The sequence below is a fragment of the Penaeus monodon genome, chromosome 6 (genome assembly GCF_015228065.2).
Source record: "Penaeus monodon isolate SGIC_2016 chromosome 6, NSTDA_Pmon_1, whole genome shotgun sequence".
Taxonomy (NCBI): domain Eukaryota; kingdom Metazoa; phylum Arthropoda; class Malacostraca; order Decapoda; family Penaeidae; genus Penaeus; species Penaeus monodon.
Window position 1 is genome coordinate 41,190,201 of NC_051391.1, and position 24,572 is coordinate 41,214,772.

General features: G+C 38.6%; 1 protein-coding gene across 1 annotated transcript in view; it reads left to right on the forward strand.

Moving 5' to 3' along the window:
• Positions 1-24,572, forward strand: part of LOC119574474 (kelch-like protein 12) — a 50,443-nt gene that overhangs the window by 275 nt on the left and 25,596 nt on the right. The window lies entirely within an intron of this gene.

A 24,572-nucleotide genomic window follows, 5' to 3' on the forward strand; every position in this document is an offset into this window, starting at 1 on the left:
TGATGAAATACTGTAGCGCATCAATTGTAATATACAAACATGACAACGAAAAGAATAGGGAGATTTGAGTGAATATCATTGTAGATTTGTCATAGAAGCGAAATAGGAAAAGATTTTATCTGTGACTTCAATCGTATTATTGCTGTCCACGACGTTTAAGACTCATAAATGTGTTTATAATTAGTACGACTGGGTTATAGTGTCCAGAGCACCATAATACCCAGAGAAATATAGTGTTGCACTGATTCAAATACTATGTCGGGGTGCAGAAAACTAATATATGACGAATTCTCCTTGTAGCCATCCATGAAAAGTAACAGAGGGAGAAATTATGTGGATGGATGCGAGCGAATGAGCAGTGGCAGATTCTCATAAGCTTTTATAAACAAAACATTGCTCTCGAACCACACCCTGTGAGGATTTTTTTTTTTTTTTTTTTTTTTTTTTTTTTTTTTTTGAGCGAGGTAAGTATAATCGATTTACTGTATTTTCCACAGGTTAGGAGGGGTCGATTATGCAGAATTATATTGTTTATTCAACAAAGCCCTCGGGGAGATAGATAATAATTATTTGAGGCCGTTGAACAGAGGGATTCATATCGTATCTTCAGTATTTTATATTGATATCGTGATATATATACTGACACAGAAAAGAAAGAGGCTCAGAGATGTGCTCTATACGTGCATACTATAAGATATAAGAGAAATGAAAAAAAGAAAATGTATAAAGTCGTTGAGAAAATGAACGTGATTTTAAAAACATGTTTACAAAAAAAAATTCTTGAAACTAATGAAGAAAGGTGATACAAACACTAATTAAGAAAATAAAAGACGAGAAAAAATAATTAAAACCAGAAAATGATAATGTCTTCCCGTCAGTAGATTTTAGGAAATTAAATGCGCATGCTATTTACTGTGACTTAAAGTTTGTGCATGAATGAAATGCATTGTTTATGTAGGTTTAAATAAATTGAACTTGTATCGTAGTTGAGTGATTGATATATCAGTAGTCGACGTGTGTTTAAAATCTCATTCAGTTTTAAGTCTGGCTGAATTTGTTGTTAATAGCCAGACAGATTCAGATCCTTGAAAATTCAGGCCGATTGAAGAAGATACATTCGTTAATGAGCGGGGAGACACAGTATAGTTTATAGTTCGATGTGTAAAAGATGTGTCATACTTCCACCAATCACTTCAGCCATTTTTTTCCCTTCAATATTGTTTGTGTACCGCGTTAATATTAGTGTGGAAGCGGTTGAAGACAAACATGACGAAATATCATGAGGTTACACATTTCCGATGGGAGATGTGAAGTCTGTGTTCGAATGTACTCTAATTTTTTAATTGTTGTGTCTGGGATTCAGGGACTGAGAGTTGTTCATGTGGAGAAAGTGAAAAGAAAAAGTAATGAGTGAATTTCGTTCAGTATGAGTTATCCGTCGACAGAATAAGAAAGGACAAGCAACATGTTAGGTTATACGAAAAAAAGATTATTTGTGACGAGAGAACAAAGATGTGAGCTTTCAAGGAAACTTTCGTCCCATTGCCCAATGTGTGCGTCGTAAGGAGCAATACTGGAAGGCCTTTGATGCGGCGAGGGTATCGATATCGAAGTCCTGAAAGGAACAAGCGAGAGAGAGTAATCTAAGTAGACGCTAAGAAGAGCAAAGGAAAGTAAGAGAGAGAGAGAGAGACGGAGGAGAGAGAGTAGGGGGAGTGAGAGGAGAGAGAGGAGAGAGAGAGAGATGGAGAGAGAGAGAGATGAGAGCTTCGAAGAGAGAGAGAGAGCGACGGAGAAGGAAAACAAGGAAAAAACGTCCTAAGAAACCGCAGGAAGACGGGCCAGAGGCTGGACCACATGATGCAGGGGCGACAACCGCCCCCACAGCAGGAGACAACAGGAGGGGCTTAGGCTGGCGGGAGGAGCGGGGGGTGAGGCGGAGGAGGAGGGGAGGCGGCGGGAGGCGAGGCGGCGGCGGGTGGCGGAGCCCTGACGGAGGCAAACCGGACGAGGATGTACTCCAGCGGGGCCTGCTGGTCGGTTGCTACCTGAGCGGTGGAGGTGCACCCGAGGGACGCGGCGGGCGGCGAGGGACTTCGTGGGATGCAGAGTCAGAGGTCTGTCCGTGCGGCGACCTCCGCCAACTCAGGTACTGTAAGGGCGTGTGGCCTTGACTCGTTAAGCTTGTTATTCGAACTACGTTGGGGTTTCCTCAGCATCTTTGAGCATTCGTAAGATGTTACTTTGTCAAACTTTATTCTCCCCCCTTGATCCTCCACCGTACTTGTATGCAGTGTTGTCATTTTCTCTCCCACACTGTGACGTCGCGCTGCTTGTTTGATACTTTTCCTAGAATACAGCCTCAGCACAGTAGGACTAAGGCTATGTTCCGTCTCAGACTTTCTCGTCAATGTCCGTTACCGGTGGCCTCGGTCACTTCCTTCTTTCAGTGTACCACGGACATTTTTATTCGCGCGACTTTTACGACTAGCATAGTTTCGCATTGATAGTGAGTCGTTTCTGTTTCTTAAAAGTGCCGATAAGTCATTCTGTTCCCCCTTGAACATTCTATGGAGAAGCTTTCGGTAATCAGATCTGATGTACGCATGAATGCTTCTTAGTTAAGGCAAAGAAGGTTACCAAGCTTGAAAAAGGGATGTAAACTTTCCTCAGCTTCCAGACTTAAGTTGTTGGTTTGTTTTGCATTTTCCTCAATAGTTCTGTGGGATGGTGTTTCTTCGTAACAAAGTTTAAGTAAGTGTAGTATGTATGCCCACTTAATGCGTCAGTATAATTCGGTACATTTTAAAATATGAATTTAATATTAGATAATTTTTGAAGTAACACTACATCGTGAACTTTAACGCCAAGGCCACAGGAGAAAGAAGAGAAGAAAAAATCTCTAGTGTCTGTAGATGGCACAGCGCTGGGGTCATTGCCAGGGAACGGATTTAAACCCCCGCCCCTATACAGCATCTACGTACATACATACACTCACTCAGAAGCAGTCATTGCGTTCAGCAATCTAGTTTGTACTCGTCTATGCTCGTCTCCTACATACGAACAGTAACACCCACACACACTCACAGTGACATTGACACTCACACTACACTCACTCTTATATTCACACACGCATACTTACGCTTACACTCATACTAATACTTACTCACACTCACTCATACTTACTCTCACACACACACACACACACACGCACACGCACGCACGCACGCACGCACGCGCACACACACAATAATTCGCACTTTATGCTTAGAATTCACTGTATTGCGCACACACACTCACAAAAAATAGCTTGCAACATTTACCCTTCCCCCGCCCCCTTTCCTCCTCTCTGCTCTCTCCCTCTCCACCCCTGTCCCTCCCCTCCTCTTACCCCCTCCTGCCTCCTTCCCCATCCTAAAAGCCCCATGTTGTCTGCCAACAGCGATCGGTATTTGGATGTTTAACTAAACCAAGCTGATTTTGGTGTCGAGTGTTTTCCTTTCCTTTTTAGAAACACAAATGCGTCGCCCCCCCCGATGTTTGGCTTGCTGCATACATTCGTGAGTGGGTATAGTAATATGTGGAATGCTAAGGTGCCGGTTGACATGGCGTCCGAGGAGGAATGCAATGTAAGATGTTGATTGGAGGAATATAATTACGTCAGTAGGTTGATTAGGTTTTGGATTTTGATATTAGGCGATGGTGTGCGGTGGGGTTGAGTATTTTGGTTTCGATTTATTTAAAGAGTATTAGATTCCGAAACGTTTTGGGATTGAGGAGTTTGTTTGTTAGAACGTAGGCATAATAAAAGCATATGCAGGCAGCAGTGCTCTCGCCGTCTCATTTTTCTGACTTTTTCTTTCTTTCCCCCTACCTCCGCTTCACATCTCCTTCCTTCCCTCCCTCCTCCCTCTCACCTTTTTCCCTGTCCCGCCGTTCCTCCCTTCCTTCTTCATACAATCTTTCCTCTCTCTTCCTCTCCTCCCTCACTTTCTTCCTATCCCCTTCTCTTCCTCCTCTCTCTCCTTCCCTATCTCTCTCTGAGCCTGTCTTTTACAGTGATAAGTAGCATTGGTCGAGGCCGCCCCCCGTTTCTAGCCAAAACGCAGCAAGCAAAAATCATGGCTTCTCGACCCCACCCCCACCCCCCACACATACACGTCGCCTCAGACGCCATGCCCACGCTACGGACTGTCTGTCTGGATTGGTCGCTGAGTCTAACCACTATACACACACACATGCGCACACCCTCGCGAAGAAGTTTATATTGGTTTTTCCAGATAGAACCAGATAAAAAATGGTTAGGGTTGTTGTTGGCGAGGCAGCGAGTCTTGATGTTCACTGGGGTTGGGGACTGGGGGGGGGGCAAGAGAGGTGAGTGCGGGCGTGTAGTGGGATGAGTTGGTGTGGAGGGAAGGGTGGTATGGGGTATGGGGTCGGGCATGGACGTGAAAGAAATTGAGTTCTGTTTCTGTACACCTCCGCTTATTGCACTGGGCGCGGGGAAGCATATGATTTGTCAAATAACTGAAGCATTTTCTGAAACGCTAGGTGGAGATGAAAAAACACATGGTCAATGTCCTTCTTGCGAAGGGACTTTGGCGCTCTGAGGTATAATGTACAAGGTGTTCATTGCTCATTCAGATAAGTTTTTCCACATTACTTTGTTCCACCGAAGTGCTTGTACAGTAGTATGAAAGCTTAATCCATGGGCCACAGCATCATTGCCTTACATCATATATCCTTTTTCTTGTTTTAGTTGAGTCGTTAGGGGACCTTCCCGTGAAAGAAAATGGACACGGGTTGATAGCTTTCAGGCAACGGGAGTTTTAAGAAGTGTTCTATTCTTATCTTGCCTTTTTTTGAACTAATGATCATGCTAAGAATTCGAATATGGGCAATACATAAGTTATATACACGTTAGTGGCCTTTGATAGAATTTGCTTGCATTCCTATCTGAGTGGACGTGGATTCAGTCAAGGTTACAAACAAAAGAAGTTTAACGACGGGGAAAACATTTGTGCGTGATATAGGATGCCGGGTGGGGTAGAATATAGGTAATTAGCGGAAAAACGCCAGCATTTTTTTTCACATTAAGAAATTGGTTCGTGTCAATCCTCGATCATTGAAAACAACAACATTTGAAATAGGAAATGTGATCGTTAAAATGAAAAGATAACATATGGCCCACATTGATAATTCCAAATCGTCCCCAAGTAGTCCAGACTGGTGTAACGAATATGGTACTGGGGACACGGGGAACGAAGAGTCACTGACTTTTTAAGTGTGTATATTGCTTGGTTGTACTCCCTGCTGTTGAGACATTATGCACAACAACCATAACAACAACACTGATATTGATAAAGATTATAAGGATGCGAAAAATAAATGAGGCTACGACTAATGTACTAATAATGATATTCATAATACAAGCGATATCATAATAAAGAGAACAATAATAATAACAACAATAATGATAATTATATAACTGGATTGTGTTGTGGTTAATGGCGACATTGGTGATAATGTATATGAATGATGATAAAAAGAGGACACAATAATTGATGTAATGTAGTATAAAGTAATAGATAATCTGTTAATTCGAATTTATTATCAGCCAGGAGACGGACTGCTGCGTCTTACTCGAGTCCGTCACCGCAAGGCATGGTACTTAGTAAGTATATAATCTGGAAGCTCGTAAAGTTACCTCCTCTCTCTCTCTGGCACGGAATGGATTTACATTTACCAACGTCTTAAGGCAAAATGTGCGGTGTTAAGGGTTCAACTCACGCTCTCGCTCGAAACTGTAGCAAGGTGTCTCTCTGCCACTTGTCGATTTTGCAAAGATGTGAGCAAGTTGGAATCACATGATCCTCCCCAATTGTGTGGGGACATGTTCATTGGTTCAAGACTTATGCTCTAAATGTGAATCAAAAACGTTAATTGATCTCTTGTGGATATATCAGTGATCCAATTGAAGATATAATAGTGAATGAGGATAGGTATGGTTTGTAGATTGCAAGGGTGTCAAGTTGTATCTTGCAACGATATTCTAATGATGAAAAGAACTATCTGTCGGAGCCTTCATGTTTCTTACATTGGATAGTGGCAGTGATGAGGCAGTCATAATCATGTAATAAGTGGTAATGATATGAGGTGATATGATAAATGATGATGGTAGAGTAGCAGAGGTGATCGCAGTAACAGCACTAAATAATGATACGTGATATTATTAGTGTTTTGTCATCAGATCACCTAAAACTACAATTATGTTTGCTGTAAAAGTTGAAAATGTCAAGACGGCTTATGTTGAGTAAAGAGTCTGCGTATCATTCATGTCAGCAGTGCATTGAAAAAATAATGGCCGGGCGCTGCGTGGCGGACTGGATTCGGACAATCAGTTATCATCCGGGAGAGAAAAGTCCCGTGGTGATTTTGTTAAGAACAGGTTATTGGGTGCTTGACCTTCCCGTTGGAAAATTTATGCTTTTTGGGTCTTTAAACGATACGTAGCGCAGATTCCCTGACATTGAATATATAGGTTGTAGGGTAATCTGTATTTATGTTATCTATATATTTTTTTTTGTATTCGAATAGGGGATGTGACCGTGCACAAGAATTGCTGAAATTTAATATGAGTTACATTTAGTGTATGATCAGTTTCAGTGCGTAATTTTGATATGCAATTTTAGGTAATTTAGTACTGACGAGGAGAATTTAAGAGGCTAAAAGGTGATGCAACGAGCCTTGATCTTTGGCATTGGAAGTCAACTGTCACACTTGCATTTTCTTTCTGGGTGTTGTGTTCCCTGATCTTCAAAAGAGCCAGGTAATGTGCAGGACAATAATAGTAAATTTTTGTAAGTACATGATTTTTGTTTGTTTTTGATGCACATGAGATTTATATATTAGTATTTAGTATTGTCTCAGCCTAAAACGTGCTTCTAGTGATGATTACTTCGTCATCAGTATGAAAGGAGCATACTGTGCGTACAATTGTAAATAAATGTTTATGCCCATTCGGTGTATTCAAATGAATAAGTGAAACCCGTAATGTCAGCAGAGTATACCTATATATAATTACTGCAAGAAGAAATATACGTATTTGAACTGATAAAAGTAGAATCCTAGAATTAACAGCAAATCTTATCCAGTATGGTTCCAGATCATCTCAATTAAACAACATACAGGAAATGCCAACTGTTGTAAATCGCTTGTACATTTGCCCTCAGTCGTGTAGTTAGAATGAATGAGTTGAAATTTAATATTGATTCCAAACTTTTTTTTGTTTTTTATTTGATTTTTTATTATTATTTTTTATTTTCGTATTTATTTGTTATTATTTTTTACGATAGTGATTTAGATTTTTTTTTATCAAGATGACTCTTCCCGTACATATATAAATTCATTTTGTGTGGCTGTGATGCTAGTCGTGATGGTGATATGACAGTTATGATAATAATGAGGAGGAATGTTTTGGGATAAGATAGTGAGATTATCAATATAACCATTACTACTACCCATCATGAGAATTCATAAATGAGCATAACATAACGAAAAACGCTATTCATGCCAGTGACAATAATGGTGTTGGATATAAGATCTCATGGTTATTAAAGATATAATTAAAAGTAATAAAAATGACAACTGAGTGATTACAGTAATAGGAATAATAATAATAATAAAGTTAAAGTTGAACATATCATGAAATCTTAGAACAATGAAAATAATTTTGATATGATAATGATACGATAACAATAATAACAATTATTATGATAACAGTAATGATGCATAAGTAATAATAATGATAACAATGAATGTAAACGATAATGCAATGATGATAATAATAATTTATTAATAATGGTAATGGCAATGATAAGATGATAATGATAATAATGATAATGATAAAAACTGATGATGATGTTAGTGATAATGTAATGATAAGTATAATAATAATAATAATAAGTGAAATAATAATAATAATAATAATAATAATAATAATTGATAAATAATAATAATAGATAGGAGAACAAACAACAACCCCCATTCACACACACAAAAAATATTAGGAATAATGTAATACAAAATTTATCATTAATTTAAATGATGAAGCGTAAGGAAAAAAACAACTAGATACAATGATAATTATAGTTATGAGAAGTATGATAAATGATAAGGTTGATAATATTGATAATTACGCGATGACAGTTATAATGGGAGGGACCATAATAAGGTAATAAAAGAATGATAAACATCAATGATAATTTGAATAAAATACTACTGGCAATACCAATGAATTGAAATATGACCAAAAAAAAATACTATTAAAATGACGAGGAAATTGATAACTATAGAAGTAACTGAAATGAATGTGATATTACGTAGGCAAAGCAGTTTGTCTCGTTCATAGCAGCGAGTCTAGAAAAAGTACATGGACCACGTATGATCAGGGAGTGGTCGTAGCCTCAGCTCAGACGCCCAAGACACAAACACCACACACCACCGCCTCTTAATACAAACGTTCTGTATGTTTTAAACAATGTTGTAGATAATGATTTAAGAAAAAAAAAAATGGGTTTTGGCCTATATGTTAGCATTGTGATTCTGAGGTCCTTCTTTCGCTGGATGACGGGGAATCCGGTCGGCTCTCGTTGCGATGATGATTCCCCGTCTTCTGAGGGGTAGCCATGTGCCGGAGTTCATGGTTGGGCCTGGTGGGTTTATCATGTCCGCCGATCGGTGCGAAGAATTTGTGCATGGCTATAGATTTACAGTCTATGCTTATATATATATATGATATATATATATATATATATATATTATATATATATTATATAATTATATCTATATATATATATATATATATATATATATTTATATATATAATACGGTCTAGATATAATATATATATATATATATATATAATATAGAAATTTATATATATATATAGATCTATGGTGTGTTGTGTGTGTGTGGGTGTGTGTGTGCTGTGTGTATGTATCAGATACGATGCTGCTCTTCGTCCATCGGTTATTTGTTCATCTGTCTGCTTCCTGTGGTCTTGTCTGTCTGTCTCTTTGTTTCTGTAAAACTGTTTTATTGTTAGTGCTGCTGTTGTTTCTACTGTTTATATTTAGTGCTTATAGTATCAGAGAAAAACATTATGTAATATGTGAAAAAAAGGAAAGAAAAAAAAAATGATATCTTTTATGGACATTTTGACCCTTGTACATGGTGAGCGACACGTGACCTATTATCGCCGAAGTGAGAAAGGGCAAAGGTCCATTGCGATATTTGATAATGAGGAGAAAGGAGAAGCGAAGAAAAAGAAGGCAAGTAAGGCCAGGAATGAAGAAGATGAGCAAGGAAAGTAGTATCATCGAATCATCATAATAATGAGAAAGATGACGATGGTTGATAAACGATGTAAGAGACTAAATACGAAGGAGAAGGAAAGAGGTGATCAGGAGAGGAAAGATATGAAGATGAAGAGAGAGAGAGAGAGAAAGCCAGAGAAGTAAGGAAGAAATGGCAGGAAAAGAAGGGAAAAAAGATTAAGGAGATTAATGGCAATAGGATTAGTAGAGATATGGGACGCGTAGGAGCTTTCGTTACATAAATGTTTGGAGTAGGGAAAATAGGCCTTATCTAAAAGAACGAAAAAAAAAAGGGATGGAGAAAAAAACGTGAAGTAAATAGGTAGGATTAGAAGGAATATGATTAATACGAACAAAGGAAAATAAATCCATTAGTTATTTAGTAGAATTCAGGAAGAAAGGGAGGAAAGAGGGAAGAAAGAAAAGAAGTTGCACGTACATGAGTATTTCTATATGCATGTGTAAATACATAAACATACGCATATATATACATTGAATATTATTATATATATAATATAATATAGTTATAGATAATATATATATGTAATATATATATATAATATATTAATATTATATATGTGTATATATATATATATAATATATATAATATTATATATATAGTCGATATATAAATATATATAGGTATGTATATGGATATACATAATTACATACCCCCCCCCAACACACACACCACGCACATGACATGCCACAACTATAAAATAGATACAATAATATATATATATATTATATATATAGGTACTACTATATATATATATATATATAGACTTATAGTAATATGTATATATATAGTATAATATATATATATATATATATATATTTATATCATAAGACACACACACACACACCCACACAAACACACACACACACACACACACACACACACATCCACACACAACACACAACACCACACACACCACACACACCACACACACACGTACGTACGTACATACGCACGCACGTACGCACACACATACATACATACATACATACATACATACATACATACATATTAGAGAGAGAAAGGGGAGAGGCAGTGTATATAATAGCGTATCATTATTATTTTTCTTTGAGGGAAACATACTGAATATAAAAATGTGGCATAATGTTTAAGAAAATGAAAGAAAACATCAGTCAGGAATTTATAATCTATGATGTTCCGTTTAGCATTTTACTCACGTGTTAAACACTTCCAACAATCTGGGAATTTTCCGCTCGGTAGTTATGAAATAGATACACAAAGTCTATCAGATTATTTAAGATATAAAGATTAAGATTAATGAAGAAAAAAGACGGTGAAATGAAGACAGAAGTAAACCAGCAAATTATTTATGTAGCAAACACACTAACATCGCATAAATACAAACATTATGCAAAACACATGATTGTTGTATAACCTGTCAGAAATAAAAAAAATAGGTTAATGAGTGTGAAAGAAGACAGAACAGACTTTTATGAAGATTGTTATTCAAGTCTGTCTTACATTTGCTGATTATAGTGTTACAGGAAAGAGAAGCACCGTATGCAACACTGTTCGAAATATGTCAGTGGCAGTTCAATCCTCGCTCTTATTTCTAGCATTATTGCTACACCTTGCAGTTAGCAAGTATTAAGGTTGTCCCAAAGGGATGAAAATGACCATAAAAACGAAGCAAGCATATCCCTGTAAGAGAATATAGAAATCTTCAGAACAGAAAAACGGGGATCGTCGACCAGTGTCAATGCCTCACGAGTTCACTGCATTTTATTGGAATTCTCTCCGTGAGTTTGGAGGGCGTAAGAGTTCCCAGCGCCAGTATGGCTTATAGTTACGTTGTGTGCTGATAAAGATTTGGTTTGGAGTTACAGTATAGTGTTGTTTATGTTATTGTGATAATAATATAATTAATAATAATAATAATAATTATTATTTATACTGTTATTGTATTGTTGTTAGTACTGTAGTATTATTATTATTATTATTATTATTATATTATTATTATATATTATTATTATTATTATATTATTATTATCATTATTATTATTATGTATATTATATGTTGGTGTGTGGTATTATATTATTATTGTTATTATTAATTATTATTATTTTTGATTTACGGTTTGTAAACATAAGGAACATTGGAAAACAATTGTGCGGTTAATATGTTCATTGTCACTTTACAGATTGTAATCTGTGACAAAAGTTTCTTGGGACCGTACTGATAATAAAAGGTTCTATAAAGGCTCTCGAAGGAAATAAAGAGTTATTAGGGCTGTGCTAACGGACGAGGGACCTATATATGATAACCAGAAAATAGTTTATTAAGGTTCGTTGGCCACCAGTGTCACCAAGTGCCAGATGAAGAAATTGGTTGCTAACGTCGGACCGTGCCAGGGGGATAATGCGGTGTTAGGCGGGTGACATTTTCAAGGGTACTCGTTCCTTGGTAATATTTCGTTTGGTGCTCGCTCGTTCTTCCTCCACACGTAAGAGGGTCATTGGCAGAAAATGCATTGACATGAGTCGAGAGTGAAAGGGGGAAGAGAAACAGAATGGTGAGACAGAGACACAACAATGACAGATAGAAGGCATGAATTAGTGTGTGGTGTGGGAGGTGAGAGAGTGAGAGAGAGAAGGAGGGAGAGAAAAAGGAGTGGAGAGAGAGAAGGGGGAAAGAGTGAGAGAGAGGAGGGAGAAAGAGGAGAGAGCGAAGGAGGGAGCGAAGAGTGAGAGAGAGAGGACGGGAGAGAGTGAGCGAGGAATGAGAGAGAGAGACTGTTCGAGAGTGAAAGTGAGAGAGAGTGAGAGTGGAGAGTGAGGGTGAGAGTGAGAAAGAGTGAACGGAGAGGATGACCGAGGGTGAGAGGTATTAGAGGGAGAGGAGATGAGGGTGGGGGTAGAGGGTGAGAGAGGGAGAGAGGGTGAAGAGAGGAGGGTGAGAGAGAGAGGGTGAGAGAGAGAGGAGAGAGAGATGAGGTGTGAGAGAGAGAGGCGAGAGAGGGTGGAGAGAGAGAGAGGGTGCGAGAGAGAGAGGGTTGAGAGAGAGAGTGAGTTGAGTGGAGTGACGTGTGTGAGTGAGTGAGTGAGTGAACGTGAAGTGAGTGAGTGAGAGAGAGAGAGAGAGAGAGGATGATCGAGAGAGAGAGAGATGAGAGGAGAGAGGAGAGATGAGAGAGATGGGGGGTTGGAGAGAGAGAGAGAGAGAGGGTCAGGTGAGCTAGAGCGAGAGAGAGAGGGTGAGAGAGAGAGAGAAAGAGTGAGAGAGAGTGAGAGTGATGAGAAAGAGTGAGAGTGAGGAGAAAGAGTGAGAAGGAGAGAGGAGAGAGAGGAGGGGGAGAGAGAGAGGGGTGGGGAGAGATGGGGGGAGAGAGAGGAGAGAGAGAGAGAGGTGGGGGAGAGAAGAGGTGGGGGGGAGAGAGGAGAGTGAGAGGGAGAGGAGGGAGAGCTGAGAGCGAGAGCGAGAGCGAGAGCGAGAGCGAGAGAGAGAGAGAGAAGAGAGAGGAGAGAGAGAGAGAGAGAGAGAGAGAGAGAGATGGAGAAAGATCGAGAGAGAGTAGAGAAAGAGAGAGAGAGAGAGAAAGGAAAAAGAGAGAAAAAAAAAAAGAGAGAGAAAGAGAGAGAGAGAGAGAGAGAGAGACAGGCAGGACAGAGACAGACAGCAGAGACAGACAGGACAGACAGACACAGAGAGACAGACAGACAGACAGAAGGGGAGAGACAAACTGACAGACAGACAGAAGAGGAAATAAATGAATATAAGGTTTGTCCATGGGCTTACTATTGCGCTGCGCATTGGTAGTATGTCACCCCCGGCTACTGCCATAAGCAGGAACAACAAGCCGTCAGGAACGTCACGTGAACCCGAGTGAGGTGATGCTGGATGTTTCACCAGTCCGCGGGTCCCACCGGTTTCCTCTGCAGCTGTTGAAGGTTTGCTCAACAAGACCTCTCCTTCGGGTCGCAAAGGACGGCTCCGCTTTATTGCGGAGACCACTGCGGAATCGTCCCTTATATATATATATATATTATATATATAGATATATAGATATTTATATATAGATATATAATATATATATAATATGAATTATATATATATATATATATATATATATATATATATATATATATATATATATATAGAAAAATATATAATGTATAGTATATATAGAGAGATGGAGACGAGAGAGAGAGACGAGAGAGAGAGAGATGAGAAGAGAGAGGGAGAGAGAGAGGGGGAGCAAAAACGAGAAGAGATGAGAGGGAGAGGAGAGGGAGAGGGTGAGAGGAGGAGAGGGAGAGGGAGAAGGGAGAGAGATGAGAGGGTGAGAGGGTGCGAGGGAGAGAGGGTGAGAGGAGAGAGGATGAGAGTTAGAAAGGAGAGAGGGTGAGAGTTAGAAAGGGATAGAGGTGAGAGAGAAAGGGAGAGAGGGTGTGATAGGGAGATGCTGGTGAGAGGGAGCGAGGGTGTGAGAGGAGAGAGGTGTGAGAGGGAGATAGGGTGTGAAGCGGAAGAGAGGGTGGAGAGGAGCGATGTGTGTAGAGGGAGAGTGGGTGAAAGGGAGAGAAGGTGTGAGAGAAGGTGTGAGAGGGAGAGAAGGTGTGAGAGGGATGAGAGACGAGAACGTGTGAGAGGGAGGAGAACGTGTGATGAGGGAAGAACGTGGATAGAGGATGAGAACGTGTGAGAGGGAAACGAGAAGTGTGAGGAGGAGAGAGGGTGAGAGATGAGAGAGGGTGAGAGAGAGAGAGAGAAGAGAGATTGAGAGAGAGAAGAGAGAGAGGAGAGATGAGAGAGAGAGAGAGAGGAGAGAGAGAGAAGAGAGAGAGAGAAAGAGAGAGAGAGAGAGTGGTTTCGTCAAGTTAAGTAGTCAGAACTATTTGATTTATAATGGATAGTGGCGTGGTGAAGTGGTCACACCTTCCAGTTCACTAGCGATTCATAGAAGATACCAAGCGTATCTTGGCACATAAGCCACATGCAAAGAGTCCATGTGAGAAAATGTACGGGACTTTGGGCGCAATACACAAGCACAAATCGTTCTATGAACGGAGATAGGATGTGATTTATCTGTCGACAAGCGATAGAAAATAGGCATATAAGTGCCTCTCAGGTGACACGAAAAAAGTGAATACCCATGACATGGAAAGGGTTGAAGGCGGGGTGAAGTTCAAAGAGATGCACATGTAAAAGGAGTGAAAAAGGGGAATCTATGGAGAGTAAAAAGTTTTAATGGTTGGGTGTATGAATTTGTACCCAGATAGCTCTTGCGTGGTGGAGAAACACTGTGAGGCCGGCAAATAGGAACATGTTGCAGTGTGATACCTTGGCTATATGTAAACCCCAGTCTTTGTTTCATACCACAATCCAGGTTCGGATGAAATAAATAAATAGATTTAAATAGAATGAAATTCAAAGAAAAAGGGTATTGAAAAAGTATAGTCAGAGTGGACTTAATAGATAAAACTAATAAAACTCAAGGAATGAGGTCACTGAAACGATTTAGGGAGGATTGCACGTTGTGATAAATGGAACAATTCAAGAAAATGATGTCATTGAAAAGACTATAATCAGAGAAACTTAAAGCGTCCTAATGTATAAAGGACGCTTTAACGGGAAATTCTTAAATTCTAGACGATGAAAGAAAAGACAAGAACGACAAATGTCTTATTATCCCGCTCACAAAGATTCTGTGGCATGAGAAGTAAGGATGGATAGACACGATAGACTAAGGAACAGTAGGGAAGAAGCGTGTTTCGTTGGGGACTCTTTGCCTAGCTGTGTGACAAGGAAAAAAAACTATCACACCCAACAACAACACCACACATACATACACCTATAAATATAATATAAGATATATATATTATATATATAAATTAATAGATATATAATATATATATGTATATATATTATAATATATATGTATATATATATTGTTAGTATTGAGTTCTTGTCTGTTTAAGAGACGACTTGGAATTACCTTTATGGGAATTTGGAGCAAATTAAAAGATTTCGTAAATGAATCTTGTTATTTAACTTATTTATTATGTTTTTAATATGGTCCAATGTGAGGTGTAAGGACACCTAGCTAATTGTCAGGGTTTTAGGCCTGCCCTCGTATAGGTAATGTTGGAGCGTGTGGAGCTCACCACCCGTCTGCGGCGTCTTGTTCGCCGCCTAACCATCTTGCCGCGCAACTTATGCCTCCTTGCCGTGGACGCACGCTTGTTTACCCTGCGAACACACTGAGTCCCTTCCCCACATACACTTCCCCATTTTAAATTCGGTTTACCCTTATATTGATATGGTATAAGTTTAAATGATGTTTATATACTTTTACCATTTTAGAACTTAAGGCTATCTTACATAGGTAGTGTATAGGCAGTATGGGACAGAGATATTATATATCTATATATATATATATATAGATATATATAGATATATAACATATATTATATAATATATATAATATATATATATATATATATATATATGATATATATGTATATATGTATATATACACACACACACACACACACACACACACACACACACACAAACACCACACACCCACACACAACACACCACACAAGCACACACATATATATTATTTATATATAGATATATATATATGATAATATATTATATATATATAAGATATATATATATATATATTGCGTGTGTGTGTGTGTGTGTGTGTGTGTGCAATTTATAAATATATAGATATATATATATATATATATATATATAGATATATAATACTATATATATACATAGATGATATATATTATATGATATATATATATTAATGTATAAATGTATATATAGGTATAGATATATATTATAGATGATATATAGTAATATATTATATAAAGGATAATATAGTTTAATATATATAGATATATATATATATATGTATATATAAGATATTGTAGGATAATGGATAGATATATATAGATATATTATAATATACGCATATATACATACACAAATATGTGCATATATATATATTATCTATTATCTAATATATATATATATATAATATATAATATATATATATATATATATATAGGCACATATTTGCTGTATGTATATTATGTATATATATATATGTATAAATATATATATATATATAATCTATATATATATTATATATTTATATATACTATATATTATGTGTGTCGTGTGTGTGTGTGGGTGTGTGGTGCGTGTGTGTGTGTGTGTGTGTGTGTGTGTGTGTGTGTGGTGTTTCTTTTCTATATTCCATCAATTTCTATATTCTTTTTCAACAGGGTTGTATATGATGGTTAGAGCCATAAACAGACAAAACATAACGAAAATTCACGTGGCCCATCGGTCGGCTGCACCTGTTTTGCCAGGTGTTTGAGAAGCGGCGGGGCGGGGCTCATGCTAAGAATACTGTCACGGGAACAGTACAATAGAGTATTATTTTATTTTTTTATTTCGTGTGAATTTGTAAGACGATTTGATTTCTAAAAAGTAAACTGATTATTACTTAATAAAACTTTTGAAAAGAGCTGTGATTTTTATTTTTTTTTTATTTTTTTTTTTAATGTAAGGTGATTAAACGTAAAAGAAAAAAGTTAAAATCATGAGTTTTCTGGTGTTTGGGAAAATGGAAAAGTGCAACAAAGGGGAAAATTTAAGGGATACATGATGCGAAAAATAAAATTTTTTTTAAAGATTAGAGAAAATGCAAAGGAAAAGAAAAAAGGGTAACGGGAAAAAGCAGGTTAAAGAGAGACCAGAACTACTTTTTGCAAGAGCCTTTTCTAAAAATTATTTTTTAAAACCATTTTTTTTTTTTGGTTTTTTTTTGAAACGTCTTTTCTTGGGAGGAAGAAATAAAAAAAAGGAAGAAGAAGGGGGGGGGGGGGGGAAGGGGAGGAGGGAGAGGGGAAAAAGAAAGAGGAGGAAAAGAAAAAGGGAGAAGAGAGGAGAAAAAGGGAAAAAAAGAAAGAAAGAAAGAAAAGAGAAAGGGAGGGAAAAAGAAAGAAAGAAAGAAAGAAAGAGGGAAAAGGAGAGGGGGGGGGAAAAAAGAAGGAGAAAGAAAGGGGGAAAAGGGGGGAGAAAGGGGGGGAGAGGAAAGGGGAGAAGAAAGAAAAAAGAAAGAAAAAAGAAAGAAAAGAGGGGAAGGGGAAAAGAGGGGGAAAAGAGAAGAGAGAGAGAGAGAGAAAGAAAAAAAGAAAAAAAAGAAAAGAGAGGAGAGGAAGAGAGAGAGAGAGAGAGAGAAGAGGAGAGAGAGAGAGGAGAGGAAGAGAGAGAGAGAGAGAGAGAAGGAGAGAGAAAGAATCCGAGAGAAAGAGAGAGAGAGAGAGAGAGGAAAAGAAAGAGAAGAAGAAAAGAAAAAAGAGAAGAGAGAGAAAAGAAGGGAGAGAGAGAAAGAAGAGAGAGAAAAGGGAAAAAGAAGAGAGAGAGGAGAGAGAGAGGAGAGGGGAGAGGAAGAGAGGGAAAAGAGGGGGGGGGGGAGGAGAGGAGAAGAGGGGGAGAGGGGGGGGGGGGGGGAGAGGAGAGGAGGAGAAAAGATGGGGGAAGAGAGAGAGAGAAGAGGAAAAAGAAGAGAGAAGAAAAAGGGAAAAGAAAAGAGAGAGAGGAGAGAGAAGGAGAGAGAAAAGGGAAGGAGAAAGAAAGAAAAGAGAAAGAGAGGGAGAGAAAAGGGGAGGAGAGGAGAGAGAGAAGAGAGAAAAAAGAGAGAGAGAAAAGAGAGAGAAAAAAGAGAGAGGAAAAAGAGAGAGGAAAAGAGAGAAGAGAGGAAGAGAGAGAAGAGAGAGAAAAAGAGAGAGAGAGAGAGAAGAGAGAGAGAGAGAGTGAGGGGAAGAGAGAAAGGGAGAGAAGAGAGAAGGAGAGAGAGGAGAGAAGGGGGGAGAGGAAAAACAGGAAAAGGGGAGGAGGGAAAAAGGGGAAAAAGAGGAGAGAAGAAAGGGGAAGAAGGGGGAAGGGGAGGGGGAGGGAAGGAGAGAGGAGAGAGAGGAGAGAGGGGAGAGCGAGCGAGCGAACAAAAAGGGGGGGAGGGGGAGGGGGAGAGAGAGAGAGGGGAGAGAGAGAGAGAGAGAGAGAGAAGAGAGAAAAGAAAAGAAAGAAAAAGAAAGAAGAAGAAAGGGGAAAGAAAGAAGAAAGAGAGAGAGAAGAGAGAGAGAGAGGAGAGAGGAGAGAGAGAGAAAAGAGAAAAGGATGAGAGAGAGAGGAGAGAGAGAGAAAAAGAGAAGAAAAGGGAGGGGGGAGAGAGAGGAGGAGAAGGAGGGGAGAGAGAGGAGAGAGAGAGAGAGAGAGGAAAAAGAGAGAGAGATACAACGTGTTGTCGGGGGGGTCGTGTTTTGTGGTGTGTGTGTGTGTGCAGGGGGGGTAGATTTGTGAGACCAGGGTTGAGATTTTTTGTGTTTAGAGTGACCCGGGGGGGAGACGGTTGCTCGGCGGGGTTTAGACTCAGTGAGAGGAGGAGAGAAAAAAGCCCGACTCTTTTATTTTGTAGCCCGGGCCGAGAGAGACGAAACCGGGGCAGGGCAAGGGAAGGCGAATCTGAATCCAGCGCTCCCACAAGACTAATTCTTATGCCTATTATTACTTGGGGTAAATATTATAAAAAAGGGGATATGTTGGGTTCGAAAAACGCGCAAGTTGATCAAGGGTCCAGTTTACGCGTTGTGCAGGCCCTAGAATGACAATGTTGATTTAAAATTCATCAGCTAATAGTTATACACATATTTTTTTTACTTGATTAACAAATGCAACATACAGATGGAAAAAAAACACATATGAAAACAGGGCTGTAATACACTGCGGACGTTAAGTATGTAACATTCATCAGGGTTAGAAAGAATAGCGCCTGCCAAAATTTCCCCCCGTCCTCGTTGCAGGGGTGGGAGAGGGCGGGCGGACAGTGGCGGCTGCGACCTTGACCCGCGGCCTCCACCCAAACATGGGAGGCGGGGTCTTACCGCCTGGTATCACGGGGCAAGATCAGGTCACCCGCGACAAGGTCTCCTCGCCCCCTGCTTCCCCCATTTCAGGTGAAAAAAAAGTATTTTTTTATTTGATGGGAGGGGGTAGTATTTTGTAATAAAAGGTTACTTTGGTTTTTTAGTACGTTCCCAACAGTGGCACACATGCATATTTATAAACACCATGGGAAACCCTACCTTTCACCGCGCAAATTTAACGCAGGACGGGGACAAGGTAGAGAAAAGACACACACACACCCCACCATGCACACATCCCACCAGAAACATGCACAATCCAGACAAAACAAAAACACACCGCACACACAGAGACATACGCACACAGAGAGACATACAGAGAGAGAGAGACATACACACAGAGAGAGACATACACACAGAGAGGACTACAACACAAAATAATACCACGGGGAAAATCACCAGAGAGACATACACAACACAGACATACACACACACAGACATACACACACACAACTACACACACACACACAGAAACACACACACAACAGAAACACACCCCACACACACACACACACACACACACACACACACACAAAGAAACCAACTAAAAGCAAGACTTCCCTTTCGCAGAGCCATGCTGACAGGATGTCTTGTGGAAGGCAGAACTCACACCTTAGAGCTGAAAGACGTCCTGGCTTTTCTGCTTAACATTGTCCTGCCCTACGTGAAACAAAGGGAGAGCCACCCTCACTGAACACAATGTACAGGATGTTCTCACCTTAGCTGACTACTTTCAGATACATGCTCTGAAGAAACTCTGTTGCTATCACCTCAAGGTATGTATAATGTTCAAAAGGTATTTACTGTGTGGGTCCTTGTAATACGTGATGTGATGTAGTTGTGGATATCTGTGTTTTGTTCTTTTTGTAAAGGGGATGTTTTTTCTTTCTCTCGGTGTTTTTTTTTTTGTATTAGGATATTTTTAATGGAAATGTCCTCTCATCTACTTTTTTGTTTTTTGTAGGTGGGGGAATCCATTATTTTATTGTGTTATATGAAAGTGATTCCACAGTTCATTATGTTTTAATTATTTGTTCTGACTGCACATTAGCATTTACTAATGTTATGATGCTTCTGCATCATAACATTATCAGGCTTATCTCAACAACTCTCCATTTTATCTCTTTCATACTTTACTTTATCTTTGTTAATGACAGACTGATTAAAGTTCACCCATTGCTTAGGAACACATGCTGTATTTCATACCACACCCATAGAAGTAGAGAAGATGAGAAAATTAATTAGTTCTTCTTAAATATTGAACCGCAGAAAATGAGTAAATGTTTGTATTTGTATATTTGCTAATCCCTTTTTTATTATAATCAGAACCACCGTAACCAGGACCTGCCTAAATGTACACGAAGTAGAAACCCTTACACCGTTGCCAGGGACTTAGCAGCGGATGCTCTTTCCCTCGCCAGTTCCCAGTGCTCAGAGGTTCTTCTACAGCCCTCTTTCCCTCACATTACAGCCTGACACAATACTCACTCTATTGAAGCAGCCTTACCTTAGGTGGAATCTGAAGAGGAACTGTGAAGGTTGGTTGGGTGTCAATGTATTGGAATACTCTGTTAGAGGTGATGACCTAAGATTATTTTTCTGTATAGAGGTAATCTAAATAAACATAGTTGGATTGCCTTAATTTTTTTTAGAGAATAGGTTTGGCGTCATCCCTGCTGTTTCACTTCAGGGTGTCATACTCTGGGCTTCCAAGGACCAGATGAGAGGCGAAAGTGGCTTCCAGTTCTGTGCCAAAAGATAGAATCTCAGTCTGCTTGATTCACAGACAAGAATGAAGTACATGCCACCTTAGAGGATAGACAGCTTTTAACAGATGATTTGAAGTACATCATAGCCCCAATAGATGTAAATTCGGATACTGCGGAAGAAGGTTCAGATGACCAAAAAAGAAACAGTGAAGAAGACTAGATAATTCCCAAGAAGAGGTAGGTCTTATGCTCAGTTTTTAAACATAGTCAGGAATAACAAAAAAGCTTTGTGATATGTACTTTTTTTTTATGAAAATTTAAAACTATGCTCTGTTTCACTAGGATAATATATTCTCTTCGGGTTTTTGCTGGTAATGGGAGGAGAATCCAATGGCCGGTTATTACGCAACACAGAGTGTTTTGCTGTGGGTTATCTCTTGGCGGTGGTAGTATACCAGAGGTAGCAGGCCGCCACAACCAACACTACACCGACTACAAGTTCTTCCTGTTATGAGTCATGCACGGGCTTATTGTGCTGTGGCTACTCCGATAACATTGTATATGTATAGGTGAGTTTGAGGTAGATTCTCAATTCATATGTATGTTGAAAGAAATTTAAAGATTCTTTTATAGTGAATGGCATCAGTGTATATCCAAATGCCTTCTCATTTATCTACTATGTCTCAAAATTATGCAAGTATTTTCGCTTAGTTAGGTATACTGCCATATGGATCTTTGGGGTCATAAATAGTAGCACTTACTAAAATTAGAAGTCACATTATTACTGCAAAAAAAACAAAAAGTAATGCTTAATTGTATGTTAGGATAGACAAGGAATGAATTAATACCTTCTGCTTGCCTGAAAATATTTCCTTTTTTATGGGAACCCATTTTAAATATCAATAATATTGTGTATCTTATCCAAATTTTTCTATAATTGGTTATAATTTTCAGCTCTAATAATTTTATATTACTATACAAATAGAATCATATTAAAAACTCTAGAGTACAGTATATATAGAAAAAAAACAAAATTGAATGAAAAAAAACTTTTTTAAACTCCAAAATTCTAATAAAAAAGAATGTATGTCCCCTTTGGGTTAGAAGCAGTAGTACTAAATAGTCACTAACTTGCCCTAAGTCCTATTTCCTGGCTCAGGTGGTCAGACGAACAGCCAGTTCCGGCATCATGTGAAAGTTACAGTGTGGTGACCAACAGCTGGCGCCCACTTTGTGACTTGCCCTCCCCCATCCATGGTGCGGCGGCTGCCTTCCTGATGGTGCTCTCTACGTTGCGGTGGCAAGTCCATCGGGAGTTGAAGAAAAATCTGGTGCCCTTTCAGGGAGTCCCGGGACATGTCTCATCCATCCCTTTTTCTTAGCATCATAGCAATCCTTGTTCTCACACTTGATTTTAACTTATTTGAATTTTGCCATTGTGTCCCTACTCCTTCTCATCTTCATTTAAACATTTAATAAGAATTGGGTATAGATTTCTATTTCCTAATGGAAAAGATGCCGAAATTATCTGAGAATAAAATGTTTTTAATATTGATTTTCCACTGAACATTTTTACAAACTAGACCCAAAAACAGAAGATATGGACATATAAGAAAACACATTAGTAGTTTACTTTGTTATTCAGATGTCTTCGTACAACTATTATTTCCTTATATATAATATTAGCAGATGGTTTTTAGAATTCCCAAGTTAGGCTAAGTTTGACTCTACCAATTGTTCCAGAGGGGCAATAAGAAGAATTTAAATTCCTACAGGTGTATGAGTGCAGGGACAATGGGGGCCGGGACTCAATTTCTGGAAGGGGACACATGGTTGGCTGTCTGCATGGATCCTCTATGCTGTGGGTGGTATGAGTTGTGGGAGGAATCAGTCAGGGGGGCTTCTGGAGAATTTGCCCAGTTCAATATGTGGGTACCCAAGGTGAGTCTGCAAGGGAATGTACATGCTAGTTGACATGAATTATAAAACTACAATTTATTGTAATGTACTCCACTCAAAGTAGAGTAAAATTTTTATCAGTAAAGGTTTAGAAGCATTATGCATAAAAACATCAATGAATATGGATAAATCATACTAAGTTCAGTAATTTTTTTATACTAATGAAATTGGTATTGTTTTGACAGCTTCCCTCTCTCAAGCCCGAGCCTACCATGGAGTGGCAGTTATAAATGACCACCTTTATGCTATAGGAGGATATGATGGAGCTCGATGGCTTAGTTCTGTTGAGCGTTATGACCCCCTCCGTGATCAGTGGACGACAGGTTTAACATGCAATCTAATTTTCCCGTGATGATAGCAAATTTTAACATATTCATAATAGATGATCTCGAAATGGTAAGTAAAAGAGGTATATTAAATAAGATGCAGCTGTGGTTTTCAAAAAGGATGTTAAGGCACCTTGAGATGCTGTGGACAGTGCCTAGATATACCACAAGGTTCTGTATTAAAATTTTGTTTCTAAAACTGAAGTCGCTATCATTCAGCTGATAATTGTATGTTTGTAGAACAGGCAGGGATGCACTTGCTGTAAACAATGAGAAATGTTTAAGAACCACTAAGATACAGAAACAAATAAAAACAAAAAAAAAAAAAAAAAAAAAAAAAAAAAAAAAAATGCTGAAATCATGAGGGGTTTGTCCCCACACTTTTTGTTACATGTGTATTGATTTTTTTTACAAATCATTTATAAATACATCCTTTCCGGGTGTGTCATATCAGCCCTCGCAGCAGCTTTGGTGTGACTGTGAGTCGTGGAAGATATTATTGTCTTGGTGGCTTTAGTGGGGATCTAAACTCAATACTGTGGAGAAGTACAATCCCCGCACTGGGCATGTGGCACTGTTTCAGTCCATGCAATGCGTCGATAGATTAGTCGCAGCCAAGTGAATGTTCCTGGAGCAACACAGCTTTAATTAGGAAAGTGAAGACCACAGTACAGGTAAACTGTTTTATGATAATTTGACTCCATTAAAACTGCTTATGTTTAAAGGAGTTTAAATTTTAAAAAAGGGAAAAAGGGGGGAAAAAGGATGTAAGAGGTGTTTGGGACTTTTTATAGTTAGTCAAGGGGATTAAAGTAATATTAGCCCAAAAAGAGTAATGAAGTAGTAAAACAGTTTTATGAAACAAATAGATGTGAAATTCAGTATTAGTTTTAAATGGCTGACAGCAAAAATTTTATTTCAACCAAATTTTAAAAAAAAAAATGTAGACATTTTGGTTGTGTCATTCCATAATTTAGTAAAGGTTATCCAACCTGTGATATTTTAAACATAAACAAAAATTTTTATTAGAATATATCCTTTTTGTTTTTTAAAGTGACCCTGCTTCCCAAAGCTAGAAGTATTTGCTTAATCATACTTACACAAGGAAAAATAAAAAATAGTAACTGAATTTTTGGATATGATTGTTTGATGTTCATTTCTTGGGGAGAATATTACGAAAAAAATTTTAAAAATTAAAAAGGGGGTTAAA